Source organism: Suricata suricatta, chromosome 7, assembly GCF_006229205.1.
Source record: "Suricata suricatta isolate VVHF042 chromosome 7, meerkat_22Aug2017_6uvM2_HiC, whole genome shotgun sequence".
In the NCBI taxonomy this organism is placed as follows: Eukaryota; Metazoa; Chordata; class Mammalia; order Carnivora; family Herpestidae; genus Suricata; species Suricata suricatta.
The window spans coordinates 81,477,926-81,490,569 of record NC_043706.1 but is presented as its reverse complement, the minus strand read 5'-3'; the positions used below and the strand labels follow the sequence as shown (position 1 = coordinate 81,490,569).

Genomic DNA, 12,644 nt, shown 5'->3' with positions numbered 1-12,644 from the left:
AGGGGAAATTTGAGAAGCAAGGTATAATGTTGGATGGAGATGGACAAGTGGTTGGGTTCCCAGAAAGCCAAGTGGAAAACACAATGAACTTTCATGAAGATCTAGATAAAGTTAAACTCATTGAATATTGCCTTAATAACAAAAGAAGAGTCACAGTTATCTCAAAAACTGCAGAAAACAGAATTAATTGATGACAAAAGTATTTAGCAAATGAGAATATATATTGTTCTTAGTACTTCTCTTTCCCTGTACAGGTGATGGCCCAATCGAGGGTAGGTAAAAAGGACAGTAAAACCCGAGAGAGAAAAAGAGAGAGAAAGCCACTTCTCCTGCAATGAGTCTCCTCTAGAGAAGAAATTTTGAGAAAAGAATCTCTACACTCCTTATTGGAATCTACTCTGGATAATAGCTGCCAAGGTATTAATGAACAATGAATCTGAAATTCAGTTCTGTATGACTATTAAAGAGTATTAAAGAGTATCCCTATCCAAGATATACTTCTTTCAAGAGAAGAGACAAGCAAAGCTCCACCAATGATTTTGTACATTAAAGTGGAAAAACAAATGAGTAAATCCTTTGCCATTCACACTTCAGCCATGATCCTGCAGTATGGCAATGAAAGCAGCCAGCGTACCAGTTTGCTGTTCAGGAGAGAAGCTGTCAGATCTAAGACTACTGTGAATCCAGGAAAGCTGGTGGTTTCCTACACACTTGTACACTGCTATGCATGTCACTGAGGATTACGTGCATGTCAAGTTGAAACCCTCCTGTCCCCGCTGCAGCTTGAAGAATCATATACTTCTCTTGTGTCAGCTGAGGTTGACAGTGGCATGCTTGCGAGATTTGCAAATGTATCCAGGATTTGACTCATAACTCCTGGACATCCAGGCTTTTCCTACTTTTCACTCTTGTATTAATCTGAAGATTACACCAATAGGTAACTCCACTTTCTTTTAATCATCAGGGTTTCCTAATGTTGGCACTATTGACATTTTAACCCAATAATTCCTTTTTTTTTTTGAGATGTAATATACATTGCAGGATGTCTAGCAGCATCCATGGCTTCTACCCACTGGATGCCAGTAGCACTTCCCCAGTGTGGCAAACAAGAGTGTCTCCAGACATTGCCAATGTCCTCTGAGGAACAAAATCACTTTGCATTGGGAATTACTGGTCAAGTATTGGATCATTAGACCAGGACCTACACTGCATTCTGAACATGATTGTGAGCCATAACAGCGAAAGCTTATTGTGCTTGATTATATTCACAGTACTTATCATCTACATATATACTCTGTTTGTTTCCTTTACTAAATCCTAATTTTTTTTCAAGGAACTTCATTAATTTTTTAACTTAAAAGTATTGCCAAAATACCCTTTCATGAGTAAATAATATGGATTTTTAAAATAAAAAGATAGAACTTTCATTTTCTACAAAATCTTAACTTAGTAACCACAATTATCACAGTAATAATTCCCATTGTTATCAATTATATAGTTGATATTCTATGTCACTGATTGTTTCAAAATATATTTTAATCACTGATTTGTTTAAATTAAGATCAACAAGATGTACACATTGCATTTGCTTGGTTGATGAGTCTATGTCTTTTTTACTCTAAGGCATTATCTATTCTTCTTGGGGTTTTTTTTTTCGATATTCCTTAGTTGAATAAATGGACTAATTTGTCCTATAGAATTTTCTACCTTCACATTGGTAAGATATGCTACCTGCAGTGGGTTGTGTTATAGGAAAATAAGTTTAGGGGACCTTAGCTTTGTTCTTATACTCAGCAATTGCACTTACTCAATGTTCTGGAGGAAGACGTTACCTTTTTTCTACAGGATATTAAAAGTCTGTCTGCAATTTGCTCTGGAGAGAGATTCTATTCCAAAAGGAGATCCTCTACACAAATATTATTGAAAACATAGTCTGGAACAAAAAGAATCATCAGTGACTCAATCACAAGAGATGCAGAAACATGAGAGATCTGAGGAGAATTGTTTCCCAACAATATTCACCCCTTATTTCTATACTTGCCTTGAATTTGATAACTTTCCCAGTAAGTGTGTCACTTCATCGGCCGTGCTGATTAATCTGATCTACACAGGCTGGAACAAAATCTATTCAATTGTTTCTTACAACATTTAACTAATGCTATTCTCAATAAGAGTCTAAGCAGCTTAATGAGGACAACCTGAAGTGTTAACTACAAATACGCCATCCAAGGTACCAGACACAGCTGAACAAACAAATTGGGTTTTAACTTAGAAGGCCTGGTTGGTGTCCTTCTCCGTATGTTTCAGCATTGGCCTTTTGACTTGGCTTGAGGCGTTAGTCCAGTTGTAGCAGATATATTAGTGATTGTACAGACTCTGCCTTGGCCCGTAAGGAAAAAGTCTCAGGCAGTCACCCATAACAACCATGACCAGTGAGTTCAGGCTGAACTGAATGCCTTCCAGGGCCATTGCAATATAATTGATCACTTCAGTTAAAGCCAGGAATAAATTTTGTACATGGTTTCTAATTTGTTGATTCACATTATAGAGAGAACTGCCTTCGAGGAGGACATAAATAATAAATCAGTTATTCCTCTGGGAAGTATCCCAAAGCAAACAAAAGTCACTTCATTTTGAAGATATCCATAGTCATACATGGGCTGCATGAATTCCTGTTACTGTTTTGTAAAACACCTAAAAGTCGCTTACATCTACTCCTAAATTATAAGTTACTGTACCAAAAAAGAAACACAAGAGACAGATACACTTTTCCTAGAAATAAATTATTTTTTAAAATTTTGGAGCCTTGCAAGTGAAACTCACATCTGTTGGCAGGGGGCAGAGATTGAGAATGCCTCCAATATAGTCTCCCCCCAGAAAACAAATAAACTTTTGGCTTCTAAATCCAATTTGAATAATTGATCTACTTCTTGTTTCATAGGGAGTGTCTAAATCACCAGCAGGATCATATCTGTCTCCCCATAGAATGACCGAACGATGGCTTTGAAACATGGTAAGGCAATGTTCAAAGATATTGACAGGTGTTTTGTGCTGGAGGTGGAGTTGCTGAGGCTCTCTTCTCTGCCCCAATATACTTATGGTTCAATATTAAGAGAATAGCAAGAAAATCTTAGTTGGAGCTATCTGTCAAAATCTAGAACATCTAGCAGTCAGGTAGATTAAAAGTACCTACAATAATTTAGGAGAGTTACATGGAGAAGGGTTTCTTGCATGAGGAAGGTTCTAGGGGTGATTTTAAAAGACAAAAATACTTAGCATTCCGCTGTCTCCTTTGCCACTCAGTGTCTGAAGTGTTCTTTACTCATGTGGTGAGACATTGTTCTCTTTCCACCAGCATAAAACAAGCGTGCCCATTGTTTTAGTTATAACTTCATCTATTTTATAATTATACCCTGTGCACATCAGAATTTTCCCCAAAAGTACCAGGACAATTTGAAGTTATAGCAATAGAACTTATCCAAAGTGAAAGGTAAAAAAAGAAAAAAACAATTTAAAAACACATAACATCCAAGAGCTTTGGGGCAATATTAAACTATCATATCTATGATTGGCATCACAAATAAAGAGTGAGAAGGAGCAGAATAAATATTGAAAAGATAATGGCCAAAGCATTCCTAAAGTTACTGACTGGCATCTACCATAGAACCTAGAATCTTAGAGAAAACCAAGCAAAATAATGTTAAGAAAATACAAACAAAATAATATCATTTTAAAATACCAAAATCTAAATACAAAGAGAAAAAATGAAAACATAGAGAGAAAAATAATATACAGTACTTACATAGCAACAGGAAAATAATTTAAAAAGATTTTTGTTGAAAATAATGTAAATGAAAAGAGATCTCTGGATATGAAACAAAGGTTTTTACAACCACAGGAATTTTTTTAAATAAATGATCTCAGTTAAAAACAGAGGGCTTTGTGGGTGTTTTAATTTACCCTTGATCCCTCACCTATCTCTCCAGCTACATAACGACCATGATTTTACCAATCTTGTGGTTTCCTGGAACTCTCCCAGTTGCAGAAATTAAATTTATTTGAATAACTCCGAGCTCACCCAGTGCAGCCTTATCTGGCTGTTTGTTAAAATTATCAGCAGCAATTGCTTAAAATTTCAGTTGCCTAATACTGTGATAACATTTGTGGAAAATAAGAGGTTGAAAAAGAAGAAAAGTTGGCGATTAGATGTTCATAGGGAATTTCGAAGAGCTCTGATTTTAGTCATTCTGAAAAGTGTGAGGTGGTATCTAATTGTGGCTTTAATTTGCATTTCTCTGATGATTAGTGACACTGAGCTTTTTTTTAATGTGTGTGTTATACTGGAATTAAAATTAATTAATTAATTAATTAAAATAGCTCTTGCATGTTCCTGAACATTTATAAGACCACACACATGCACAGAAAAGTTTGTCCATGCAAAGAAAAGACCTGGTAAAGCCCCCAGCTCTCAAATGTTGCTTAACTTGAGGTTCTGTATAAGCAGAGAGTGAAGCATAGTAGTGTTATAAACAACTGGCCTACACAATAAAGGCAGGCCTCAGAACACACAGAGAACACCTTAGCAAAAGCTGGACGACTTCTTGGTCCAAGGCATTTTAGAAAATCTCCATCCATTTCATAGCTGGCTACTAAACTAGCCAAGCAGAGACGTTAGTGAGCATAAATGACAATGAAGAAAAACTGTATGGAATTAGTTACTAAGCAAACAAGCAACACCTACACTAAACAGTTACAGCAATAAACGATGGGAAAGGAGAATTAAATGGAATGAAAAGAAATAGAACCACATCTAAGCTTTTGGAATGTAGCTAAGACAGTATTTGAAGGGATGTTTATACCTGTAATGCATACATTAAAAATGATAACTATCTCCAATCTATACACAAACTAAAATAGAAGAGTAGTCAAAACTCAAAGTGAGCAGAAAAATAGAAATAAGAAATATTAAAATGGATACATAAAATAGAGAAATCAAGGACATCATTGCTTGTATAGTTTGATAAATTTTTTAAAAATTACAGTTAGACTGCACAAAAAAACACAGAGAGGGCCAAATTGCAGAATAAGTAATGAGAGAAGATATCTACTCCTGATCTTAGAGAATAACAAAAATAATTATTAGAAAAAGCTATGAAGAAGTATATGTGACAATAAGTTAGATATCCTAGATGCATGCCTAGAAAGACATCTACTTAGTATTGAAAATGACTCAAGACAAAATGGAAACCTGAGTAGATCCATAACAAGGAGTTGAATTATTAATTTAAAAAAATCTCCAAAATAGAAGCCCCGCCCACAAGTCTTCCTTGGTGAATTATCAGAAACATTTAAAAATTTAACACTAATCCTTCACAGACTTTCATAAAAGGAGAAGAGGAGGGAATACTTCTAAACTCATTCTATTAGACCTGTATTATCCTCAAATTAAAGCCGTATTTAGAATGGTAATGAGTGCAAAATTCAGAGCAATATCCCCTATGAATATAAACACAAATTTCTTAACAAAATACTAACTGATTGCATCCAGCAACATGACCTAGTAAGATTTGGTACAAAAGGACAAAGGATTCAATATATCAAAATAAATTAATGTAATACCCTACATAGATAGAATAAGTGACCAAAGTCATGATCATTTCAGTAAATGTAGTAAAAAGCATTTGACAAAATTAACACAATAAATGAGAACCTCCTCAAACAGATAAAGAAACATATACTTAAAACAACAACAACAACAACAACAGCAACAACAACAACAGTAGCAACAACAGCAACCTAAGGCTAGTATTAGACTTAATGGGAAAAGACAGAAAGACTTCATCCTAAGAGCAAGAACAAGAGAAGGATGTCCACATATGCCATTTTATTGGCCAGACATTATGGCCAGGGCAACTGGACAAGAAAGAAATAAAGAAAAAGCATCCAGATTGGAAAGAAAGAAATAAAACTATTGCCATTCAAATATTGTCTAATCTTCTATTTAGAAAAACTTGGGGAATAAACAAAAATATATTATTAGATCTAAGAAACAAGTTAAAAACATTGGTAGGACACAAGATAAACAGAAAAATCAATTTCAGCACTTTAATAAACAATTCTAAAATTAACAATTTCTAATATCACCAAAAAGGTTAAAATGTCTAGGAATAAACTTACAAAAGAGCACAAAACTTCTACAAACAAAACTATAAAACACTGTTAAGCGAAGTTACAACACTAAATAAATTTGGGAGATACTGGAGGACACAGACTTCTTGAGTTCAATACTTGGTACAGAGCTGCAGTAATCAGAATAGTGTGGCAATGACATAAATATAGACATATATATCAACAGAATAGAATTGAGAATCCAGAATTAAACGCTTAAATTATAGTCAGTTAATTTTCAGCAAAGTTGCAAAGACAAATCAATGGAGAAATACACTTTTCAAAAAATGATGACTGGACAACTGGATATCCACAAGTACATGAATGACTTGGACTCCTTCCTTGTACACATACAAAATTAACACAGAATGAATCAGCCTTAAATGTAATAGCTAAAACTATAAAATTCACGGAAGAAAGCATAAATGTAAATCATTGTGATTTTTGAACTAGTCAATGGTTTCTTAGATATTTCTCCAAATATCTAAGCAAAGCAACAAAGGAAAAATAATAGCTAAAACCAACTTTGTAAAAATTAAAAACCATTGTGTTTTTAAAGTCACTATCAATAATTTGAAAAAGACAACACACAGCATCAAGAAAAATTTTGAAAATTATAAGGGACTAGTGTCCACACTATATAAAGAACTCTTACAACTCAACAATAAAAAGAACATTTTAAGAATGGTCTAAACTAAATATATTTCTCTAAAAACCCTATAAAAATGGCCAGTAAGCACTGTAAAAGATGTTCAATATCAATAGTCATTAGTGAAATGAAAATCAAAATGACTAGAAATTACTTCATACCCACCAAGATTGCTCTAATCTAAGAGATAGACCATAAAATTTTTTTGTTAGAATACTACTAAAGTATAATAATCACATTGCTGGAGGGAATGTAAAATAGGCAGCCACTTTGAAAAACAGTCCTCAAAATATTTCTTCAAATATGTAAATAGAGTCACCACATGACCCATCTATTTCACTTCTAAGTATGCACCCAAAAGAACAAAAAATCATGTTTACACAACACACAAACTTCATAAATGCATTATTAATAATAGCTAAAAAGTAGAAACAACCACATCTCCTTCAACTGATAAATGAATATCCATGATTTACCCATACAGTAGATAATTATTCAGGCATAAAAAGGAATGAAGCACTGATACATGCTACAAATGATCACACTCTGAAAAAATTGTGTTAAAGAAAAGAAACTAATTAGAAAAGGTTGCATTTTCTATGGTGCCACTTACATGAAATGTCCAGAATAAAGAAATTCATAGAGACAGAAAGTTGATTAGTTACTGCCTGGTGCTCAAGAAAAGTGAAAAAGGAGAAAGACTTTTGGTAGATAGAGAGCTTCTTTTAAAAGTGATTGAATGTGGTGGTGATGATTCTACTACTTTGCAAATACACTAAAAACCATTGAATTGTACATTTCACAAGGGTGAATTTTATGATATGTGAATTATATCTTAATAAAATAAATAAATGTTCCAAATACGTTATATCTCATGAGAAAAAGTAAAAGACCTTGGTTTCCACACAACACAATATGTCATAATGAGTTTTCACAAGTAATTAAACTTATTTCAAGTAGCATAAAAAAGAAAATGAAAACCTTCATGACCATGGAGATGACACTGATATTAGAAACAGACACAAAAACAGTAATCATATAATTAAAAAATGATAGTTTAGACTGCTTAATTATTATTTTAAAAAATCATAAAGCATTAATGAAAGAAGTCTCTAGCCAAAAAATGGGATATGTTCAATATATTTGATATAAGAGACCTATTCAGATTAAAGATCACTTGCAAATTAATTAGAAAAAAGTAAATAACTTAATAAAATAGGCAATTATCAAAACTTCACATTAAAAATGTATAAAGTATGTTAACATATTTTACATGATTATGAAATTCAAATTAAAACTGCAATAAGATGGCATTTCAGATCCATCCAGAACATTAAACCAAAACCAAAACCAAACAAATCATTGACCATATGAGGAATTACCAAATGTATGGTTCAATGGGAACTCTTAAGCACTGCTGGTTAGGTACATATTGGCAGAAAACACTTGGAAAGTACCAATGTTGTACATCAGATGCCATATAACTTAGCAATTCTATGAATACCATGTATACTTTCTACATATGTAAATATATTTACCCAATTATATATATATAAATTATATAAATATATATATATACTCACCAGATGACAGAATTAAAAACGATCATATGATCATAGCACTATTTTTCCAAAATGTCCCATTTTGGAAACATCTTAGGGTTCATTAATAGTATATAAATAAGCACATTTTGATACATTTATACAACAGCAGACAACATAATAATGGAAATAAAAATGATACTGTAACCTGTATTGACACAGATCTCTCTCACAATCAAAACATTTGACTTATAGGCATTGGACATGCAAAGTTACATTCTGCATGATTCTACCATATAAAGTTCTAAACCAGGTGAATAAATCTGTGGAAGTAAGAAAATTACTCACCTTTTTGTGGATTTTAAGTAGAAAGACACATAGTAGAGGTTTCTAGGATATGAATCTAGTTCTATCTCTTGCTCTGTGTGCTGGTTATCTGGATAAGCACACAGATCAAACACCAGTAACCCTTCCAGCTGTCTTCCAGTATTTTCACTCACCTTTATTCATGTTATACGCAGTCCAATATAAAGTTGAAGCTAAATATTAAGAAATACTATATACATTTTACATGAATAGTTTTATCAAAGTTATCTTAATTCCCACTACTTAATTATAAATTAGGAATTAAAGCAGAAATTAAAATTATTTTTCAAGCAACCTATTGTAGCTTACAAATCATCTTTTATAATTGCCTCTATGACATATTAATCATTGGAAAGAAAAATACTTTGTAAATTCATGAAATTACTTTTTTAAACATAATAACTACCTTTAATGTTTATTTATTTTTAAGAGAGAGAGAGACAGAGTGAGAGTGGGGGAGGGGTAGAGAGAGAGAAGGAGACACAGAATCTAAAGCAGGCTCCAGGCTCTGAGCTGTCATCACAGAGCCCAAAGCGGGACTCAAACCCATGAATCGTGATATCATGACCTGAGCCGAAGTCAGAAGCTTAACTGACTGAGCCACCTAGGTGTCCCATGAAATTACTTCCTAAATAATTTTAAAAGAAGGATTCTTGCTTGGATATCTTTCTACATTTGCAGGCTAATAAATAATATAGATAAGAGCACTTAGCAATATGTATCTCCCCATAAGATAATAAGCCCTAATATTTGTGAATTCTTCAAATGTATTGACAAATATACTTTCTTTGTATATTCTATGAGAAAAAATTTGGTCCAATCAAATTATAAAGGAAAAAGTCTATAAGCCAAAATGAATATCATTTTCCTATAATATGCGAATCATTCTCTGGATGAAATATGTAACTACATTGTATCTTCTAACTAACTAACTATTATTCTTTTTCATTTTTCCCTTTCAAATTCATTAATTACAAAAATGTAGATGTGAATATCATCAAGGTTGTTTTATTTATTTATTTTTAATTTTTTGTGTTTATTTTTTATTATTGAGACAGAGAAAAAGAGCATGAGTGGGGGAGGGGCAGAGAGAGAGGGAGACACAGAATCCGAAGCAGGCTCCAGGCTCTGAGCTGTCAGCACAGGGTCCAACACAGGGCTCGAACCCACAAACTGTGAGATCATGATCTGAGCCAGAGTCAGATGCCCAACCGACTTAGCCACCAGGCGCCCCATCAAAGTTATTTTAAATAAACATTGTTATATAATTTTTATGGAATTTGTTTTTAAAAATTTAATATATTTGGGCTTTGATAAGAAGTTTAATTGGTAATCAAAACCTATCAGTATTGAATACTTTGATCAATTTAGAAATTGTGCTGTCAAGATAACTCTTAAAACAATTATCTTACATTCAAAGTTTATCACTCTAGCGCTAAGTTAGAGACCTTTGACCTAACCTCATAGAGGGAAAAGAAAGCAAGCAACTGTTTTTACTTAGCCAGCATAAACAAGATTCTATTGGCAAACTCTTAGAGTATGAGAACAGGATAATTGCTTCACTAGAAATTTATTTTGATTAAACTGTTTCAAAACAGAAGGAATAACCACCAATAGTAGCTTCAGAATTTCCATTTAAGAGGAGCATAAGAGGGTCAGTCTAATTGGAAGAGGATTGTAGGGGACTTGTTTTGAAGATATTTTAAATAGCAAGCACATTGTACTTCAATTTTGTATTTATATAGGGTGACCCAGGGGGAACTGATAGAGATGGAAAATAAAGAACCCCAAAACATCCTTATTGTTGCCACCTAATAGTATTCTGTAGAAACAGTCCCATGGAAATAGAAACTTCTCCTTCGAGACTTAGGAGTGTTCTCCAGGAGTTGGTTTGCAATACAACAATACAGCAATACAGCAAACAGGCTTGTTTTCATGAACTCATCTGGTGTGCTGGAATAGACCAAGTTAATCGGTCTCAGTTTTATTCAAATACTAAAAAATTAATTTCTAGGTGTTGGTGTTTGTGCCATGACTAGATTTAATGGAAGAAGTAATCATGGCAGTAAATAAATTCCTATACTGTAGAAAATAAATATATACTTTCGTAGAATGGAGTAATTCAATCTACTGCTCTGCCTTATATGTTATAACAGCTATACATCAGAAAATAATGGAAAACACTTTTTAAAAAAAGCTGTTAGTATTTGGGGGGAAAAATAATCAGAGAGCAGTGTTTAGAAAATCTGCTTAGCTTAGCTTACCTGTAGGAATTCCACAAAGTAAACGCCTTCAGTTTTATGAATAATCTGTGGTGACTTTATTTTAAAATTTCTTTTTAATTATAACTGGCACTTTAAGCTTCATACTGGAGTCAGCTAAAAAGTAATATAATTGTTAGTTAGCTATAACAATGTGAGACTCAAGTATAAGAGACTAGTTATAGTTTAATAATCCTTAAATGGACACATATATAAACCAAATGTTTAATTTCAAATATTGAACATCAAAGGCACCCTTTTTTTTTATTCTGACAGTTAAACTACTTTTAACACAGTCTGGAAATTGGTTTACAGACTTTTCTTATGGCCACAGACATGAGAACAGAGATTCTGGCCATGTGGCTGCCTGGGGCTGTGGCCCTTGGCTGCCATAGATGATTTAAAAGGTTCTACAGAGAGAGAGTCAAGACTTTTTTGGACTATGATTATAAGTGAGTGTGGTTTGGAACTGTTTAAATGGGGAGAGACCTATATTCTTAGAAACCTTGACTCTTTAACTCTCTCATTCTTTCCAGCTGGCTAGAGCCTCTACTTTTCTCCAAATCAGGTGCCTGTCCAGATAGAAGCCAAATTTTTAAGAATTAGATGGAAATAACACTTCTTATTTCATATTTTGAATGTGAAATCTCACCTAAAAGGCAAGGGTAATTTATGTCAGAAACATGAAGGAAGAGTTAAAGAAATAGATATGTTGTAAATCATATGGCAAAAGTGCTACATCTTACACAAGTCACATGTGGTTTTCTTTAATAGAAATAAGTCACTCCTATTATGCAGAGACTACTTTCCTGTAGCTGTTCACATCCATTTAGCGTTCAACAGCTTGCCGAAGTGAGAGTCTTTGAAGGCTTAAGTATATTCATACATTCATAAGAATGACACATTCATTAGCAATTATTGGACCAAAGAAGCTTTGCAATTTTTCCTCAAAAAAAGAGAGCCTCATGAATAGCAATTGTTTTGTTTTTTTAATCTAAATCTTTTATTGATTATTATTATATGCAGGCCTGTTAGTAGCTCAAAAGGAATCTAATTGCCCGGGTTCTGAATCCACTTTCTGTGTGATCTTCAGCAAATTATTTAGTCTCCATTTGTCTGATTTTCTTAATCTGTAAAGTTTAGAACTAATAACCCATAATTTATAGAGTTGTTGAGGATTAAATCAGATCATTTATCTAAAATATTTAGAGGAGAATTTGGCATATCACACTGAGGGCCACACTTGTTACATAGTAAGTGTTCAGCAAAGTTACTCAATGAAGAATGCCAGTTGTTATTCTGGTCACAGTTTACCCTCAGGACAACCCTGTGAGCAAGCAATCTTATGGACAATTTGAATATGACCCAGTTAAGAATCTGTAGACCCCAGTTATATTCGCAAGTTCATTTAACAATTCCTAAGCAGGAGAGCAGATGAGCCTGTACACAAGGCAGCTCTCTCACAGCACAAAGTCAGCAACTCCTCTCTCTTTTCATATTACGTTCAACACAATACATACATACGCCTGTTATCTGTGTCAGATCCTGTGCTTGGATCTAGGCAAGAAAAGATGGATAAGATACTTACTATCCATCACCTGTGATATCTTTACAGATAGTCATACATGAAAATCAATGATTTAAAGACATATACCCAGG

General features: G+C 33.4%; 2 long non-coding RNA genes across 6 annotated transcripts in view; one reads left to right on the top strand and one right to left on the bottom strand.

The window, feature by feature from the left end:
- The first annotated feature begins 433 nt into the window (after nucleotides 1–433).
- LOC115297006 overlaps nucleotides 434–12,644 on the top strand; it is an 82,858-nt gene continuing 70,647 nt past the window's right edge. For all 3 annotated transcript variants that reach the window (XR_003911206.1, XR_003911205.1, XR_003911207.1), the window contains exons 1-2: nucleotides 434–937; nucleotides 2,942–3,013. This is a non-coding gene — a long non-coding RNA (uncharacterized LOC115297006). The remainder of the gene's footprint in view (nucleotides 938–2,941; nucleotides 3,014–12,644) is intronic.
- LOC115297005 overlaps nucleotides 11,034–12,644 on the bottom strand; it is a 288,338-nt gene continuing 286,727 nt past the window's right edge. For all 3 annotated transcript variants that reach the window (XR_003911204.1, XR_003911202.1, XR_003911203.1), the window contains one exon: nucleotides 11,034–11,102. This is a non-coding gene — a long non-coding RNA (uncharacterized LOC115297005). The remainder of the gene's footprint in view (nucleotides 11,103–12,644) is intronic.